The sequence below is a fragment of the Aotus nancymaae genome, unplaced genomic scaffold, assembly GCF_030222135.1.
Source record: "Aotus nancymaae isolate 86718 unplaced genomic scaffold, 86718_ANA_hifiasm-v0.15.2.pri h1tg000058l, whole genome shotgun sequence".
NCBI classification, from domain to species: Eukaryota; Metazoa; Chordata; class Mammalia; order Primates; family Aotidae; genus Aotus; species Aotus nancymaae.
In genome coordinates this window covers 37346938-37368090 of record NW_026988472.1, presented here as the reverse complement: position 1 = coordinate 37368090, position 21153 = coordinate 37346938, and the positions used below count along the sequence as shown (strand labels likewise).

At 36.7% G+C, this 21153-nt stretch overlaps 1 protein-coding gene across 5 annotated transcripts in view; it reads left to right on the top strand.

Annotated features, from left to right (window-relative positions):
• CNKSR2 (connector enhancer of kinase suppressor of Ras 2) overlaps positions 1-21153 on the top strand; it is a 298887-nt gene that overhangs the window by 178491 nt on the left and 99243 nt on the right. The window lies entirely within an intron of this gene.

Below are 21153 nucleotides of genomic sequence, written 5' to 3'. Positions count from 1 at the left end.
GGAAACATGGATACCAGTAGCAGAAGAAATCTAGATTAGTAGTTACTAGCAGCATCAGCCATAGTTGGTAATTTTGTTTGCCATCTAATTATTCCAGTGTGTCCTTGAGGATGTTACTCTAGGCCTCAGTTTTCTTATTAAATGAATATGATAATATCTGCTTTGTAGAGTTTTTGTGAGAATTTAATGATAAGACATTGTAACTTGCCTCAGTGTCCAGTATGTTGGGTGTTTGTTTTCATTATTGTCATTATGGCATAGAAACTTTAACGTGAAAATAGAAACAGGGAAAAGATGGCATTAAATTATTTTAACTATATAGGGTCTCATTGCTCAGGCCTCAAAGGCAAAGGCTCAAATTTGATGAGATCAGTTGCTTGGCAACTTTTCAAAATGGTAATATTTCCCATCAGCTTTTCCATTTTGCTTTATATAGACTTCTTGCCCTTGCTATTTCATCATAACACATTTCTATGCACGGAAACCTGCTAAAAGGTAGGCACAGTTGGCTGAGTCCCTTTGTGGCCATGAATGGTCATCTTTTTTAAGAATAGGAGGAAAACATACCTTTTTAACAATAATATCACCAAATAGTATTGGCTTGAAGATAGGAATTCAGACCTTTTCTGATTAATTGAAAATCCAAGACCTCACAAAAAGTACAGGAATGAATGTAAACTTGATATTTTAGAAATTATCCTTATAAATGTTATTTGCACACATTGTGCATTAAGGAAAATTAATTTCTGTAACATTATACCTGAACGTTTTCTACCTGAATAGTTGTGACAAGAAAAAATCAAATACCATGTTCTTTTTATCCACATAAATGGCAAATGGCTTGAATGACCTATAGCAGTATGATAAAGGGCCTATGAACAATGACATCATAAACTGAGTTTTATCAATGTGAAGTTAGGATAGCGTCCGTAGGTTCCAGGGTCTCTTATCATGCTTCAACAGACCCTTTCTCCTTCTCTTACAAATTCGCTTTATTTTTGGGGCAGTTAAATTATAATCAGTAGCATTATTTCAAACATTTCTTAAAGGATCAAACACATAAAATGCATTCACGTTTTTTATTTCCAAATACAAGTCTTCTCTCTGTCCTGTGATTTTAAAATGTAAATAATCTTCCTTATCAGGTAAAAGTTTAGCTGTCATTAATCAGCTATTTTGGAGACAAAAGAAAATAGGATTCTATCCATGAGAAATTTCTGTGTTCAAGTAAAATGTACCATTTCCAAAGAAGAAATAACCGTAGAAATAGAAATTAATGATTCAAAAATGAAGAAATATGGGATCTGCACTCTATTCATGGGAATTCTTATTCTTTTAGACTTATTAAATAAATTTCATAAAGACTACATGTTGGTTAGCCTCACAAAACAATTTTGAGCATCTAGTTTATGGTGGTTAGGAACCATGTAATTGATGGAAAAGCAGTTTGACAATATTTTGACATAGAAATAGAAAGTAGTCTGTTTATAATGTAAACATTAGAGTAATCATCTAGGGAAGGCATTCTTCCTTAAATTATACAATTTTACTGATGGAAATAGAAGAGCATGAATTATGAGGTGAAACAGACTTGAATTTGTTATAACAGCTTGGCTTTTAATAGCTAATTGACCTTGATCTTGAGACTTAACCTCCCTGTATTTTTGTTTCCTTATCTGTAAGATGAAATAGTAATACTACTTATAGTGTTTGTGTGAGGATTAAATGAGATTACATATGTCAAGTACTTAGCAGAGTTCTTGCCTCACAAAAACTACTCAAGAAATATGGTGCCTTAGATGGTATAATAAATGCTTGCTGTTCATAAATAAAAGTGTCCCAAAGATTTTTGAAGTCCCCTGTGGAAGGACTTACTTAGTAAAAGACAAATTGGCTAGAAGTCTTTCTACATGTTTGGTCCCTCTACCAAGCCAATAACTGGCCAGTTATAGGAGTTAAAAGAAATATGAGTAGAGCTTTTTGATTTCTTTTGGTTTGATTTTACAAACCAAAGTAGAAGAAAGATCTGTCAAATAGTTAATAACACGGCAAACTGCCCTTACCCAAATCCTCTTAAGCTCTAGTATAAAAATCATCAGCACATATGTTGGATTAGAAGGGCCCAGTTACAACCTCTCATCACCAGGAATCTGAAAACAGTTCAGCCCTCACATCTTTTTAAAGTTTTTGATTAGTTGCTTAAAAAATGGAAGAAGAATATAATATATAAAACAAATAAAAGAGTTGGAGAACCTTAAAGAAATTAAACTGAGGAAGAAAAGATCATTCTGAAAGAACTCAAGGTACTAGGTAATAGATAAAACAGTAAGATTAAGAAAAAGAACTATTGGTGACTGGTGAGATGGCCGGATAGGAACAGCTCCAATCTGCAGCTCCCAGAGAGATCAATGCAGAAGGCAGGCAATTTCTGCATTTCCAACTGAGGTACCTGGCTCATCTCATTAGGACTGGTTAGGCAGTGGGTGCAGCCCATAGAGGGAGAGCAGAAGCAGGATGGGGCATTGCCTTACCCTGGAAGCACAAGGGGTTGGGGAACTCCCTCCCCTAGCCAAGGGAAGCCATGAGGGACTGTACCATGTGAAATGGTACATTCTGGCCCAGATACTGTGCTTTTCCCATGATCTTTGCAACCAACAGACCAGGAGATTCCCTTGGGTGCCTACACCACCAGGGCCCAGGGTTTCAAGCACAAAACTAGGTGGCCATGTGGGCAAACACTGAGCTAGCTGCAGGAGTTTTTCTTTTTCATACCCCAGTGGTGTCTGGAACACCAGCAAGACAGAACTGTTCACTCCCTTGGAAAGGTGGGAGGTGGGGGTTGAAGGCAGGGAGCCAAGTGGTCTTGCTCAGCAGATCACACCCCCAGGGAGCCCAGCAAGCTAAGATATACTGGCTTGGAATTCTCACTGCCAGCACAGCAGTCTAAAGTCAACCTGGGACACTTGACTTTGGTGGGAGGAGGGGCATCCACCATTACTGAGGCTTGAGTAGGTGATTTTCCCCTTATGGTGTAAACAAAGCCACCAGGAAGTTTGAACTGGGTGTAGCCCATCATGGCTTGGCAAAGCAACTGTAGCCAGACTGTCTCTGTAGAGTCTTCCTCTCTGGGCAGGGCATCTCTGAAAGAAAGGCAGCAACCCCAGTCAGAGGCTTATAGGTAAAACTGCCTCCTCCCTGGGACAGAGCACCTGGGGGAAAGGGGGCACTGTGGGTGCTGCTTCAGCAGACTTAAATGTTCCTGTCTGCCGGCTTTGAAGAGAGCAACAGATCTCCCAACACAGTGCTCAAGCTCTGCTAAGGGACAGATTGCCTTCTCAAGTGAGTCTCTGTCCCCTATGCCTCTTGACTGGGAGACACCTCCCAGCAGGGGTTGACAGACACTTCATACAGGAGGTCTCCAGCTAGCATCTGACAGGTACCCCTCTGGGACAAAGCTCCCAGAGGAAGGAACAGGCAGCAAGCTTTGCTGTTCTGCAGCCTCCACTACTGATACCCAAGCAAACAGGATCTGGAGTGGACCTCCAGCAAACTCCAGCAGACCTGCAGCAGAAGGGCCTGTTAGAAGTAAAACTAACAAACAGAAAGGAATAGCATCAAAATCAACAAAAAAAAATCCACACAAAAACCCATCTGAAGGTCACCAACATCACAGACCAAAGGTAGATAAATCCAGGAAAATGTGGAAAAACGAGTGCAAAAAGACGAAAATTCCAAAAACCAGATGCTTCTTTTCCTCCAAAGGATCACAACTCCTCACTAACAAGGTAACAAAACTGGATGGAGAATGAGTTTGATAAAGTGATGGAAGTAAACTTCAGAAAGTGGGTAATAACAAACTTTTCAGAGCTAAAGGAGCATGTTCTAACCCAATGCAAGGAAGTTAAGAACCATGAAAAAAGGTTAAACAAATTCCTAACTAGAATAACCAGTTTAGAGAAGAACATAAATGATCTGATGGAGCTGAAAAACACAGCACAAGAACTTTGTGAAGCATACACAAGTATCAATAGCTGAATTGATCAAGCAGAAGAAAGGAGATGAGAGATTGAAGATCAACTTAATGAAATAAGGTGTGAAGACTAGATTAGAGAAAAGAGAATGAAAAGGAATGAACAAAGCCACCAAGAAATATGGGACTATGTGAAAAGACCAAACCTACATTTAATTGGTGTCCCTGAAAGTGACCGAGAGAATGGAACCAAATTGCAAAACACTCTTCAGGATATTATCCAGGAGAATTTCCCCAACCCAGCAAGACAGGCCAACATTCAAATTTAAGAAATACAGAGAACACCACAAAGATACTCTTTGGGAAGAGCAACCCCAGGACACATAATTATCAGATTCACCAAGGCTGAAATGAAGGAAAAATGTTAAGGGCAGCCAGAGAGAAAGATCATGTTACCCACAAAGGGAAGCCCTTCAGACTAACAATGGATCTCTCTGGAAACCCTACAAGCCAAAAGAGAGTGGGGGCCAATATTCAACATTCTTAAAGAAAATAATTTTGAACTGAGAATTTCATATCCAGCCAAACTAAGCTTCATAAGTGAAGGAGAAATAAAATCCTTTACAGACAAGCAATGCTGAGATTTTGTTACCACGAGGCCTGCCTTACAAGAGCTCCCGAAGGAAGCACTAAATATGGAAAGGAAAAACTGAAACCAGCCACTGCAAAAACATACCAAATTGTAAAGACCATCGATGCTATGAAGAAACTGCATCAACGAATGGGCAAAATAACCAGCTAGCATCATAATGACAGGATCAAATTCACACATAACAATATGTAAATGTCCAATGTAAACAGGCTAAATGCCCCAATTAAAAGACACAGACTGGCAAATTGGATAGAGTCAAGACCCATCAGTGTGCTGTATTCAGAAGACCCATTTCACATGCAAAGACACACATAGGCTGAAGCTAAAGAGATGGAAGAATGCTTACCAAGCAAATGGAAAGCAAAAAAAAGCAGGGATTGCAATCCTAGTCTCTGATAAAACAGACTTTAACAAAGATCAAAAAAGACAAACAAGGACATGGCAATGGTAAAGGAATCAATGCAACAAGAAGAGGTAACTATCCCAAATATATATGCACCCAATACAGGAGCACCCAGATTCATAAAGCAAGTTCTTGGAGACCTACAAAGAGACTTAGACTCCCACACAATAAGAGTGGGAGACTGTAACACCCCACTGTCAGGATTAGATCAAAGAGACAGAAAATTAGCAAGGATATTCAGGGCTTGAACTCAGCTCTGTACCAAGTGGACCTAATAGACATCTACAGAACTCTCCACCCCAAATCAACAGAGTATACATTCTTCTCAGCACTACATCACATGTATTCTAAAATCGTCCACATAATTGGAAGTAAAACACTCCTCAGCAAATGCAAAAGAATGGAAATCATAACAAACAGTCTCTCAGACCACAGTGCAATCAAGTTAGAACTCAGAATTCAGAAACTAACTCAGAACTGCACAACTACATGGAAACTAAACAACCTGCTCTTGAATGACTACTGGGTAAATAACAAAATTAAGGCAGAAATAAATAAGTTATTTGAAACCCATGAAAACAAAGACATAGCATACCAGAAACTCTGGGACACAGCTAAAGAAATGCCCACAGGAGAAAGCAGGAAACATTGAAAATTGACACTCTGACCTCACAATTAAATGAACTAGAGAAGCAAGAGCAAACAAACTCAAAAGCTAGCAGAAGACAAGAAATAACTAAGATCAGAGCAGAATTGAAGGAGCTAGAGACATGAAAAACCCTTCAAAAAAATATCAATGAATCCAGGAGCTGGTTTTTTGAAATAATTAACAAGATAGATAGACCGCCAGCCAGACTAATAAAGAAGAAAAGAGAGAAGAATCAAATAGATACAATAAAAAAAGGATAAAGAGGAGATCACCATTGATCACACAGAAATACTAACTACCATCAGAGAATACTATAAACACCTCTACGCAAATAAACTAGAAAATCTAAAAGAAGTAGATAAATTCGTGGACACGTACACTATCCAAGACTAAACCAGGAAAAAGTTGAATCCCTGAATAGACGAACAACAACTTATGAAATTGAGGCAGTAATTAATAGCCTACCAACCAAAAAAAAAAAAAAAGAAAAAAAAAAAACTCAGGACCAAATGGTTCACAGCTGAATTGTACCAGAGGTACAAAGAGGAGCTGGTACCATTCCTTCTGAAATTATTCCAAACAATAGAAAATGGGACTTCTCCCTAACTCGTTTTATGAGGCCAGCATCATCCTGATAGTAAAACCTGGCAGAGAACAACAACAAAAAGAAAATTTCAGGCCAATATCCCTGATGAACATTGATGCAAAAATCCTCAGTAAAATACTGGCAAATTGAATCCAGCAGCACGTCAAAAAGCTTATCTACCACAATAAGGTTGGCTTCATCCCTGGGATGCAAGGCTGGTTCAACGTGCACAAATCAATAAACATAATCCATCATATAAACAGAACCAATGACAAAAACCATATGATTATCTCAATAGATGCAAAAAAGGCCCTCAATAAAGTTCAGCACCCCTTCATGCTAAAAACTCTCAATAAACTAGGTATTGATGGAATGTATCACAAAATAATAAGAGCTATTTATGATACCCACAGCCAATATCATACTGAATGGGCAAAAGCTGGAAGCATTCCCTTTGCAAACTGGCACAAGACAAGGATGCCCTCTCTCACCACTCCTATTCAACAGAGTATTGGAAGTTCTGGCCAGGGCAATCAGGCAAGAGAAAAAAATAAAGGGTATTCAAATAGGAAGAGAGGAAGTCAACTTGTCTCTGTTTGCAGATGACATAATTATATATTTAGAAAACCCCATCATCTCAGCCCAAAATCTCGTTAAACTGATAAGCAACTTCAGCAAAGTCTCAGGATACAATTTCAATGTGCAAAACTCACAAGCATTCCTATACACCAATAATAGACAAACAGGCTAAATCATGAGTGACCTCCCATTCACAATTGCTACAAAAAGAATAAAATTCCTAGGAATACAAATTATAAGGGATGTGAAAGACCTCTTCAATGAGAACTACAAACCACTACTCAAGGAAATAAGAGAGGACACAAACAAATGGAAAAACATTCCATGCTCATGGTTAGAAAGAATCAATATCATTAAAATGGCCATACTGCCCAAAGTAATTCATAGATTCATTGCTATCTCCATCAAGATACCATTGACTGTCTTCATAGAATTAGAAAATAATGCTTTAAATCTCATATGGAACCAAAAAGAGCCCATATAGCCAAGAAAATCCTAAGCAAAAAGAACAAAGCTGGAGGCATCATGCTACTAGACTTCAAACTATACTACAAGGCTACAGTAACCAAAACAGCATGCTACTGTTACCGAAACAGACATGTAGACCAATGGAACAGAACAGAGGCCTCAGAAATAATGCAACACATATACAACCATCTGATCTTTGACAAACTTGACTAAAATAAGCAATGGGGAAAGGATTCCCTACTTAATAAATGATGTTGGGAAAACTGGCTAACCATATGCAGAAAACTGAAACTGTACCCCTTCCTTACACCTTATATGAAAATTGCCTCAAGATGGATTAAAGACTTAAACATAAGACTTAAAACCATAAAAACCCTAGTAAAATAAAATAAAAATAAAAATAAAAAACCCTAGAAGAAAACCTAGGCAATACCATTCAGGACATAGGCATGGGCAAAAACTTCTTGATTAAAGCACCAAAAGCAACTGCAACAAAAGCCAAAATTGACAAATGGGATCTAATTAAACTAAAGAGCTTCTGCATAGTGAAAGAAACTATCATCAGAGTGAACAGGCAACCTACAGAATGGGAGAAAATCTTTGCAATCTGTCCAGCTGACAAAGGGCTGATATCCAGAATCTACAAGGAACTTAAACAAATTTACAAGAAAAAACCCCATCAAAAAGTTGACAAAAGATATGAACAGACACTTCTGAAAAGAAGACATTTATGCAGCCAACAAACATATGAAAAAAAACTCATCATCACTGGTCATAAGAGATGCAAATCAAAACCACAATGAGATACCATCTCACGCCAGTTAGAATGGCAATCATTAAAAAGGAAACAACAAATGCTAGAGAGGATGTGGAGGAATAGGAACTTTTACACTGTTGGTGGGAGTGTAAATTAGTTCAACCATTGTGGAAGACAGTGTGGCAATTCCTCAAGGATCTAGAACCAGAAATACCATTTGACCCTGCAATCCCATTACTGGGTATATACCCAAAGGATTATAAATCATTCTGTTATAAAGACACATATGTTTATTACAGCACTATTCACAATAGCAAAGACTTGGAACTAATCTAAATGCCCATCAATGATAGACTGGATAAAGAAAATGTGGCACGTATACACCATGGAATACTATGCAGCCATAAAAGAGGATGAGTTCATGTCCTTTTCAGGGACATGAATGAAGCTGGAAACCATCATTCTCAGCAAAGTAACGCAGGAGCAGAAAACCAAACACCACATATTCTCACTCGTAAGTGGGAGTTGAACAATGAGAACACATGGAACAGGGAGGGGAACATCACACCTCAGGGCCTGTCATGGGGTGGGGGACTAGGGGAAGGATAGCATTAGGAGGAATACCTAATGTAGATGACGGGTTGATCTACATGGCATGTGTATACCTAGGTAACAAACCTGCACGTTCTGCACATGTATCCCAAAATTTGAAGTATAATAAAAGAGAAAAATAACTTTTAATATAAAAGTTTCAGGCTATTAATATGTAGGTAAAATACAAAGATTATCAAACCAAATCAAAAAAGCTAATACAACTATTAGAGGGAAAAATATACTCTTCAAATGAATTAATCAAAAAGATATGAACTAGATGAAACAGTATTCTCTTATAAATAGAATAGGAAAGCTAAGAAGAGAAACAGTCTAACTCAGTGATTCTCATCTGGGTTTAGTATTGCCCCCCAGGGGACATTTGGCAATTTCCAGGGACGATTTTGTTGTCACATTTGTCGGGGGAGGTTGCAGACCAAGGATGCCACTAAACATCCTGCAGTGCTCAGGACAGCACCCAAGAATGATCTGGCCTGAAATGTCTGAGAAACCCTGGCTAACTTAAGAAGAATTAATTTACAAATAAATTGAATACAGAGCAGATACTAGGAAAATCAAAGTTAGAGGCCTTATATGGCACAGAGCTGATTGCCTTATATTTTTTTAATTCAAACAACCTGAGAAGTTATCGCCCTGGAGAGATATACCTACATTTATTCACACTTAGCATATTCTCTGGACAGAAGTATTTGTTTAAGGTTGTGAGTGTCTGGGATTACCTAACCTGTTCTAAATAGAAAATCTAATCGTGACATCTCCTGGAGCAGGAGACAATACATTTATCCTTAGTCAAAATCAGAATACATTTTTCCCCATGGGAAAAAAACTGTAATAAATGGTAGCTAGGTAAAATTTAAATAGGGCTATTTATATTAGCCTTCAGATCACAAAATGACTTAAATAATCCAGCAATTTCCTAATTTCCTTAAATAATCCAACTATTTCTTTCACAGGCTATCTTTCAGAGCTAGTGATCTTCAGATCTCCAGATCACTAGCTCTGAAAGATAGCCTGTAAAACAAAAAGGTTATATGGTTAAATAAGAAGGGGAAGTTTTACATAATTTAGGCCCCTCCTGGAGATTAATAAATGCACATTCACATACTTTGTATTTGAAAGTGTTGTTGCATTTGGGTTAATTTACTGTTTCCCAAATGTATTTATACATTAAATCCCTTTTTTGGTCACACAGTATTTATCATCTTCCCAGTGGAACTAATGTATTATGGAATATATTTTGGAAATTATTGTCAAAAACTTTTGTAGCTCCTCTTAAAGACCCAAATACCAATGATACGATTTCTTTGTGTCTTAAGTTCCAAACAGCTGACTTACAAATAGGCATTTGGAAAAACCTCTATTCTCAATATTTAAGCCTGCCCAGCAGTTGGATTGTTGAATGTCATCTTCGTTCTTCATTCTTATCTTGCAGAAAAGCCATATGTAAACTACTTTCTAGAGTAAATCTTATTTATGATAAAAGTTCAAACTAAAGTTAAAAAACTACCTAAAAAGATCATTACATGGTGGTCTGTACTTCAGGCCACTTGCGGAATTACTGCTATCAGTGCAAAACAGTTTTCTAGAAATCATGGAAGAAATAGATCCTTGGGAATAGAAAATGTCAGGTGTAATATTCAGTGTTAAAAAAGAGATAAGTAAAAATTATACACTGATTAATGACTGGAGACATTAGAACAAATAAAACAGTATACAGCCATTTAAAAATATACATATGACAACTTAGCATTGTTTTATAAGCAATACATCATGTCAAACCAATTTATTTGCCATCATTGTTAAGGTATTGGACCATAAACAAAAAGTTGCATCCGTGGTTTATGTGCTAATCCTCCGTTAGTTCTTCACATAGCCTTAGTATTTTGCAGGAGTTGCAGACTGGCTGGGAGGACACTTAAACAAACAAACAAAAAGCCAGGAATCATACATGCCATTAGATTTTTTTAAGAAAAATTAATTGGATATTTGTCTAATGTAATGACTTAGAATGATACATCACTGAGGTAATTTGATGTGGTGAAAACAGGTGTGGGATAGGAACTTGAACATCTCTATTCATGGACTGACTCAAACTGTTTATTATCCTGAAACTTCTTTATGGTTTTTTTTTCACTGATTATCTGTGAAATTCTAAGAAACTAACTTTGGTCTGTCTTATGTTGTCATCTCTACCTTTCTTGCTGGCTTCACTAACAAGTAATGGTCTCAGAAAAATAGGTGAAAGGAATTGTAAAGTTATTACAGGATGTCATTTATTTTCAAATAAGAATGTTCGACTAGTTACCTTATTATCTTTTTTACTTTTCGTGAGAAAAAGTGTTTTCCCTAAGCTGATAGGATTTGCAAGACACCCTGTTTTACTAATGTTTTTTAAAACTAGACTGCTTTAATTTGCAATTTTTTAACTTGAGAATTGCATGCTTTTAACCAATAATATTTACATGCCTGTGTCATCTTTCTTGTTCACATTTGTATTAATGCTGACCACAGCAAAGAGCCAAGTATTTTAGCATAGCTCATTTTATACCAACCAGAGCCTTCAGAGGACCCAGAACTCTTTTGCCACTTAAACAGTATTTAAATCATCTAAATCTTTTCTCATTCCTCCCATACCCCTCTAATGTAGAGAAATTGTCTCTATGCACAGAGACAACATTTCAACTAAGAAAATCCTGTCTTTCTAAAATCCAATGTATATGTATAACTTGTTCCCTCTCTTGGTAGAATATTTACAAAAGGTAATTTGGTTCAAAATATAATTAGCCTTGAAATTAAGTGTTAAAAGTGCCACATAATTTTTTTTATTGCATTTTAGGTTTTGGGGTACATGTGAAGAACATGCAAGATTGTTGCATAGGTGCACATGTGGCAGTGTGATTTGCTGCCTTCCTCCCCTTCACCTATATCTGGCATTTCTCCCCTTGCTCTCTCTCCCCAACTCCCCACCCCCCACTGTCCCTCCCCTATTTCCCCCCAACAGACCCCAGTGTGTAGTGCTCCCCTCCCTGTGTCCATGTGTTCTCATTGTTCAACAGCCACCTATGAGTGAGAACATGCGGTGTTTGATTTTGTGTTCTTGTGTCAGTTTGCTGAGAATGATGGTTTCCAGATTCATCCATGTCCCTACAAAGGATGCGAACTCATTGTTTTTGATGGCTGCGTAATATTCCATGGTGTATAGTGCCACATAATTTTTTGATGCAGTTCAGTGTTTTCTCTTGGTACAATATTTACAAAAGATAATTTGGTTCAAAATATAATTAGCCTTGAAATTAAGTGTTAAAAGTGCCACATAATTTTTTGATGCAGTTCAGTATTTTCTCCTTTAGCAATTCTTTCATGTTACTTCCCATTTAAAGTATATATCACTTTTAGAAAACAGTAGGAAAATACACAACCACAATGGAGCTTATTCTTGGAAATTAGTTTTTTTAACTTTTAAGTTCAGGGGTACAAGTGCAGGATTGTTACATAGGTAAACTTGTGTCATGGGGTTAGTTATACAGATTATTTTATTACTCAAGTATTTAGACTAGTACCCATTAGTTATTTTTCTTGATCCTCTCTCTCCTCCCACCTTCCACCCTCCAAAAGGCCTCAGTGTGTGTTGTTCCTCTCTGTGTCTATGTGTTCTCATCATTTAGCTCCCCCTTATAAGTGAGAACATGCTGTATTTGGTTTTCTGTTCCTGTGTTAGTTTGCTAAGGATAATGGCCTCCAGCTCCATCCATGTCCCTGCAAAGGACATGATCTTGTTGGGTTTTATTTTTTATTTTTTTGAGACAGAGTCTTCCTATGTCTCCAGGCCCAGGCTGGAGTGCAGTAGCGCAATCTTGACTCACTGCTTCAAGCAATTCTCTTGCCTCAGCCTCCCAAGTAGTTGGGACTACAGATGCTCACCACCACGCCCAACTAATTATTGTATTTTAGTAGAGACAAGGTTTCACCATGTTGGCCATGATGGTCTTGATCTCTTGAACTTGTGATCCGCCCACCTCGGCCTCTCAAAGTTCTGGGATTACAGGTATGAGCCACCGTGCCCAGCCAATTTTGTTCTTTTTTATGACTACATAGTATTCCATGGGTTATATATGCCACATTTTCTTTATCTAGTCTATCATTGATGGACATTTATGTTGATTCCATGTCTTTGCTATTGTGAATAGTGCTGCAGTGAACATATGAATGCATGTGTCTTTATAATAGAATGACTTCTATTTCTGTGGGTATATACCCAGTAATAGGATTGCTGGGTCGAATAGTATTTCTGTCTTTAGGTCTTTGAGGAATTGTCACACTGTCTTCCGCAATGGCTGAACTAATTTACACTCCACCAACAGTGTATGAGTTCCTTTTTTTCCACAGTCTCACCAGCATCTGTTTTTTTTTTTTTTTTAACTTCTTAGTAATAGCCATTCTGACAGGTGTGAAATGATGTATCATTGTGGTTTTGATTTGCATTTCCCTAATGATCAGCAGTGTTGAGCTTTGTTCCATATGGTTGTTGGCAGAGTGTATGTCTTCTTCTGAAAAGTGTCTGTTCATGTCCTTTGCCCACTTTTTTATGGGGTTGTTTATTTTGGAAATGAGATTTTAACTGGTTTTGTTCTGCATCAATGAAACTGAAAAGATTTTAAGTTAATCAATACAAAGTTTATATTTGATTTGTATTATTTATAAGTCATTAAAGTTAATCCTTAAATAATCATATTGAAATGTTTACAAACCAATTTTTTCAACCTCTTTTATCCAGAAATGAAATTTTAAAAATATGGCTATAAAGATCAGATTGTTCATTCTTATTTTACTGGATCCAGATATGTTACCATTATCCTTTAAAAATTACTGACTTTTCATTTAATTCCATTTTACTTCCTCTTTAAAAGTGTGATTCTCTACCTTAAGTAACCCCAGGATGTTTTCCTAGAAATTCAATCAGCCATCTGAAAGTAATTTTTCTGTCTGGTATGTGGGGTTTTTGATGGGTGTATGTGGCAAGCATATAGCTTAACTAGACTTACTATACTCATTTTCATCAAAATATTGGCTAAAATATTCAGAACAGATGTGTATATGTGTATACTTTTTTTGAGACTCTGGAGAAAGATTTTTGGGGGGAATTAAAGGGCATGTCAGACTTATGGAGAAATTTCTTTGCAATTTTTTTTAAACCTTTGGCAACTGTAAGAGAAGATTGCTTCTAAGGTGCTGCTTATTACTCCAAAACTTAATAACTTTAGCATGATTTTAGAAAGTTTTTAAAAGTGATACAAATGAAAAAGGCAGCAATTCAGTGGTGTTTCAACAGACAACTTAATATGGGAATGTTTTTGGATAAGAAATCAAGAGACGAATTAGCTCTGACTTGATTGCCAAGGACTTCTGTAAAGCTAAATTTGTCAGAAAAATGAAGAGGGTTGGTGAGGGTAACATATTTGCCTTAGAAGGAAGGAAGAGGGAGGAAAAGAAGGAAATGGAAAATTAGAAGGAAGGAAATGGAAACTATGAAAATAGAAACTAATGATACAGCTTGGATCCTTTTTGTTCTAGTGTCTGAGGAAAGTCTCCTATTTACTTTCTTAACAAGCAATCAGTTAAAAATTGAGCAGTTACTGTGTTTAAGGTACTGTGCTAAGTGCGGGAGATAGCACTAAGTAGACAATAGAAAAGTCTGTCTTTCCTCATGAAACTTAGTCTAGAAGCATGACAGAATTCAAGTAACTAAATTAATAAATACTTATGTGACTGTAATTGGCATGCTACGAAGAAGAACTTTGAGAGGAAATGAGACAAACACAGAGAATCCTGACCTAGAATGAGAGGCCAAGGATTTTGTCCCTAGAGAAATGACATTTTTGCTTAACTCTGAAGGATGCATGTGAATTTATGATGAGAAGAGGCAAGGAAAACCAGAGGACAGAGTCCTAGGGTGCTGGGTGAGGAAAGTATTTCAAGGAGGGAGTAATACTAGGTGTTAATGCTTTATATACATCAGAAAAGTCAAGGACTCTGAGAATTGTCTATTGAATTTAGCAACATGGAAACTCTAGCACCCTTGACTATAGCAGTTTTGGTGGGATAGGGGTGGCAAGAGCTTAATCGGAGAAGATTCAAGAGAGAAGAGGAGGAGAAGAATTGGGGACTGCACGTATAAAGAAGCTTTCTACAAGGTTTTCTGTAAAGGGGAACAAAAAATAAGGTGGTAGCTGGGTAGAGGTTTGTGGGGTAAGGAGGGCTACTTTTTAAAAAACAATTGGAGAAATTACAGCATGTTTATGTGCTAATGGGAATGACTGAGTAGAAAGAGAAAAGTTGACGATGCAGAAGAAAGAAGGGAGGATTGCTCAAGGAATGCCCTTGAGTAGGTCAGAGGGAATAGGACCCAAGGAGCAACCTAGTAATTTGAGATCTCCCTAATGTCACAATACAGCATTGTAAGTATTGTATATATGCTAAAGGCACCAGGAAATAGCTTAGGGAGCCCAGTAAAGGGAGCAGTTAACTCCGCCAAAGGGGATTGTAGCATTTGTGATACTGCCTGAAAATGCTTTATTATCTAAGGTAAAAATTAGTTTAGTTTCAAGCAATGTTGTACACTAGCATTAAAGCATAGCAATTTTGTATTAAAATACAGTAATTTGGATATATTATTATAAAACACTCCATCATTGTCAGTATTCTTAAAATTGTATTTTGTGTTCCATTTGCTTAATTGCAGCTGGATATAGTCCATAATTCTTAAAAAGCTATCTGCCATCAATTTCATAATAAAATTCAGATAAAATCCAAAAAATATTTATTTTTTTCTGTGTGCCTCTATAAAAATAGTTACCTTTTACCTTTACCACATTTATTAGAATGCAGTAAGAAATACAGTGCAAAATTCCTACCTCTATGGAGATACCAATTTAAAAACTCTAGATGTGCAACAGATATTAAAAGCCAAATAAAATAATGGTTGTATTATGAGGCACTAGCACAGTGGTATCACAAGGCTTATGATAGGGTGCCAAAGGAACTCTGTAATTAATAAATGTCTTATATCTAAAGGAATAAGAAATTAAGAAGTGGTCAGCAAAAATTTTTAAATAGGCTCTAATCCTCGTTTTCTTGATTATATTCTTTACTGTTATTACTAATTCTTATCATGAATTAGTAATCTTAACTTTATCACCTCAAAAACCAATATATTACCATGTAAAGACATGTCTTAAACTTTTCCAAATTACTTTTCAGAGACTTATGTTTTATTTATGTACATTTACACAGGAATGGGTCAGATGTATTTAATTTTATTAAACCAATCAATTTGTATTAAACCCTTAAACAGTAATATGAGTATAAACATACTTTGCATGTATTAATAATAGTGTATATTTGATTTGAGTCCAACTATAATACTTATTCGTACTCTTAGCTTTCTGTTTTGTTTCACTGGTGTTTTACCAACAGCACTAAAACATCGAATCATAAAGTTCTCTTTCCATTTGAACTTTGCTGTCTTGTGAAATTAAAATGCTGCTGTGTACATATAGTAGCAAACATATTTTCAAGCTGTAATCAATGATCTGTATATTTGGAATTAGAAATAATTTAAGCCATGCTCTATTTCTCAATCTGCCATGAACTGCTATTTATACAAAAATGTTACCTTATGTTATTGGTTTAACTGCTTTATTAAGTCTACTTCAGTATTTTAGCACAATTAAAAATCAGTACTTATAAGCAGTATTATTTGTTCTACCTAAATCAATAGTATACTTTGTTTTTTAAAATACTTATTTTTTTTTTATTGCATTTTAGGTTTTGGGGTACATGTGAAGAACATGCAAGATTGTTGCATAGGTGCATATGTGGCAGTGTGATTTGCTGCCTTCCTCCCCTTCACCTATATGTGGCATTTCTCCCCATGATATCTCTCCCCAACTCCCCACCCTCTGCTGTCCCTCCCCTATTTCCCCCCAACAGACCCCAGTTGTAGTGCTCCCCTCCCTGTGTCCATGTATTCTCATTGTTCAACACCCGCCTATGAGTGAGAACATGTGGTGTTTGATTTTGTGTTCTTGTGACAGTTTGCTGAGAATGATGGTTTCCAGGTTCATCCATGTCCCTACAAAGGACGCGAACTCATCGTTTTTGATGGCTGCATAATATTCCATGGTGTATATGTGCCACATTTTCCCTGTCCAGTCTATCATCGATGGGCATTTGGGTTGGTTCAAGGTCTTTGCTATTGTAAACTGTGCTGCAATGAACATTCGTGTGCATGTGTCCTTACAATAGCACGATTTATAATCCTTTGGATATATACCCAGTAATGGGATTGCTGGGTCAAATGGAATTTCTATTTCTAGGTCCTTGAGGAATCGCCACACTGTCTTCCATAATGGTTGAACTAATTTACACTCCCACCAACAGTGTAAAAATGTTCCTATTTCTCCACATCCTCTCCAGCATCTGTTGTCTCCAGATTTTTTAATGATCGCCATTCTAACTGGCGTGAGATGGTATCTCAATGTAGTTTTGATTTGCATTTCTCTAATGACCAGTGATGATGAGCATTTTTTCATATGTTTGTTGGCCTCATGTATGTCTTCTTTTGTAAAGTATCTGTTCATATCCATCGCCCACTTTTGAATAGGCTTGTTTGTTTTTTTCTTGTAAATCTATTTTAGTTCGTTGTAAATTCTGGATATCAGCCCTTTGTCAGATGGGTAAGCTGCAAAAATTTTTTCCCATTCTGTTGGTTGCCGATTCACTCTAATGACTCTTTCTTTTGCCATGCAGAAGCTGTGGAGTTTGATTAGGTCCCCTTTGTCTATTTTGGCTTTTGTTGCCAATGCTTTTGGTGTTTGGGTCATGAAGTCCTTGCCTACGCCTATGTCCTGAATGGTTTTGCCTAGGTTTTCTTCTAGGGTTTTTATGGTGTTAGGTCTTATGTTTAAGTCTTTAATCCATCTGGAGTTACTTTTAGTGTAAGGTGTCAGGAAGGGGTCGAGTTTCTGCTTTCTGCATATGGCTAGCCAGTTTTCCCAACACCACTTATTAAACAGGGAATCCTTTCCCCATTGCTTGTTTTTGTCAGGTTTGTCAAAGATCAGATGGTTGTAGATATGTTGTGTTGCCTCCGAGGCCTCTGTTCTGTTCCATTGGTCTATATCTCTGTTTTGGTACCAGTACCATGCTGTTTTGATTACTGTAGCCTTGTAGTATAGTTTGATGTCCGGTAGTGTGATGCCTCCCGCTTTATTCTTTTTGCTTAGAATTGACTTGGCTATGCAGGCTCTCTTTTGGTTCCATGTGAAATTTAAGGTGGTTTTTTCCAGTTCTGTGAAGAAGGTCATTGGTAGCTTGATGGGGATAGTGTTGAATCTGTAAATTACTTTGGGCAAAATACTTATTTTTATTTGTTGCTAAGTCTATAGTTTTATAACTAATAAAAGCAAAACCTGATGTTCTCCAAAAGTAAATTTTAGTAAAGCTTTTTCTCTCAGTTTTTTTTCTAATTTAATATATTTTCCTTCAATTGTGTCCTAGTGATACACAGTCTCATTCTGTTTAAAAAGTCACTCCTGGAAAATTCAGTGTTAAAAATCTTCTGTGTAATTCTTTCTATGGCTAATTATACAACCAGACATATCAAGGGCTTAATTACATGCTTCAGTGACTTAGCTCCATTAGAATTTCAGAGATGACAGAAAATACAATGAAAACAATTATGTATTTCATATTCTGTGTGTGAAGTATGTTTCTTCTTGTTTTTGTGCACATGTTTGACTCCAAAGAACCAATTTTCAAGAAGTATCTAACTAGTTTTTTAATATATATATAATATTTAGAGCAAGTAAAACAATTAACTATTTATTAGATTTTCACTTTTCAAAAGTTTTTTTGGTGACATGTAAAAACAGTGCTAGAACTGTTAATTGCTTCAGTTTCAGTGCCCGTGCTGAAGTAGAGTTTATTTTTAAAACCAGATCCTAAAGAAATAAATTATAGATATTTTGAAAATACATTCATAACATTGAAAATCTGGAAGACTGGCTGTGCAGAATGGTAGAAATAGACATAACAAAAAGAGACCTTCCCTCAAACCCTTACCCTACCTTTGTTAGGCACAGTATTGACCTGGATCTATAGATGGCTATTGTGAGACCTCGGTTCTTCTTAGCTTAAGATAATTTCAACAAGAGACACACAGCAAAGGAGGTGTAGCATAGAGCAATTTATTGCAAAGGACAAAAAATATGAAAGTTAGGTGCAGAATGGACAGTACACCCTGAGAGAGGATTCAGGGAAGGCTGCTCCTAAGGATGAGACCACCATGACTGGCACTAGGGAGACTCCCATTATGGAAGTATACATGATTATTCATAAAGGGATAGGAAGAGGTGTTGCTAGTAAGCATGTTCTCAGTGGTCCTCTGGGTGCACATGCACAGTAGCTGTACATGCTTGTTCATACATTGCAAGTCTCTTAAATCTTAAATCTCTAGCATCTTAAATCTCTACCCAGGGGTTTGTTGTTTACTATTATAATAAGCAAAGGGTCAGTCTGAGAACAGGTGTAATCAAAATGCATGTGCTCCCTGCAAGGGAAATTCCCTACTACAGATAGCTGTGTTTGAATGAGCTGGACTACAATGTGAATGCTGGGGCTTATTGTGTTAACTGTATGGTTACCATGTAAGGACATGTTTACTTCCTTGACTACCTGTCCTGCCTCAGATCATCTCACTCAAATTCCCTCTGTAAAAGAGCAGAGATATACTGTTGGAGAATTTGGAATATTAGGTGATCATTTATAAAGTTGTTTGCATACCTTGAAAAGAAGCCATTAAATAAATACTACATTTTTGGCTCATTAATAATTTTATCATGTCCAGTTAATTCTTCAGATTTTAAAAGAGCTTAGCAAAACAGACTAAACTGTATCAGTGTTCACAATAAAAAGCCATAAGATTGATACATTTTCCTTAAGAACAGAATTAGAATTCTCCTAATAGAATTTTTTAAAACACATTGAGTGACTGTAATAATCACAAAATTTAGCTGTGCGAGGAGGGAAGTTGCAGGGACAGAAGGTGATAGATACTGAAAAGTGGTATGTTAGGTATTAATAGATTAAAGGAGGAAGAATTGTTGGACTTGGAGTACTGTAGGGAGTATGCTATAAATACAAAAGGCTGATAAGTGGGATATTTAAAGGGATTGCAGCCTTTGCAGATTAGATTAAGCATATGACCACAAGAATGAGTGTAGGAGAGAGCCTCAGGAAACTGAAAGGCCAGAATCTTGGTGAATATTGAAGTCACCAAGACTTACGACAGAAGTAATATTTGAGTGCCTGGGTTTGAATCCTGATACAATGCAGTTACCAGGTGTATGTCCTTGAGCAAGTTACATAACCTTAGTTTCCTCATCAGTGAAAATGAGGATAATGATAGCATATTTCTCTTAATTAACATGAGTATGTAATTTAATACTTATAAAACTTAGTATGTGATATATGGCAAATGATATATACATTTTCTACTATTATCATAATCATAATAACCATCATTATTTGTACGATCCAGTCCTGTGTGAGTCTCTGCTTTTCATTTGCTAGAAATTTATTAAGCAACTATTTCATGCCAGGCATTGTGCTAGGTATCCTCTTAAAGCTTTTGAATTATTTTCTTTGGCTGTTTTAGGCTTCAGGAATTTCAAGTGGAACAGAAATAATACACTGCAACCTCACCAAAATAAAAGTTATTCTTGAAGTCTTTGCCATGAGTTCTCCTTGCTGAAGTGAAATTTAGTAAGGATACAGACCCGGGGGAAATGGGACAGACCAAAGCAGTGATTACTTGGATCTGCAAATGGGGCAGGCTCACTATAGCAAAAGAGATGCTTAGAAACAGATTTAGCTATAGGACATGAAAGAGAATCTAACCATATTTTTGAGGCATGGTGGTGTCCAAAATGTATGTTGATAGGAGTTAGGAAGCAGCAAAGATAAAAAGTTATCCTTGTGGTGTTCCAACATGAAACAGTGGGTGGTACCAATGGGTGCTCTGATAGGTTAAACACAGAGAGCTACCATCTTGGAGGTTGGCTATCAAGATATAGACACTTGGGCATTAGGAAATAAGATAGAGATCCAGTTACTGAAAATAAAATAAAATCACTTATTTGATTATCCTCTTTGAAAAAAAAAAAAACTACAGTCTTAAAGTCTGGTGTTCCTAAGAGAGCTAACCTAGGCTATTCGTTATTATTTATAAAAAGTACCTTAAGTTTGTTTTATCACCTGGCCAATAGGCAGTTTCACCTTCTGGCTCAAAACACATTTTCTCCATCTATGCAAATGCCAACCATAATGTTGCATAAGAGTGAGTGTGTTTAGTAGACTTTAGCTAAAAATCAGTGTAAGTTTGAGCAGACATGGGGAAGAAAAACAATGTGATATGAA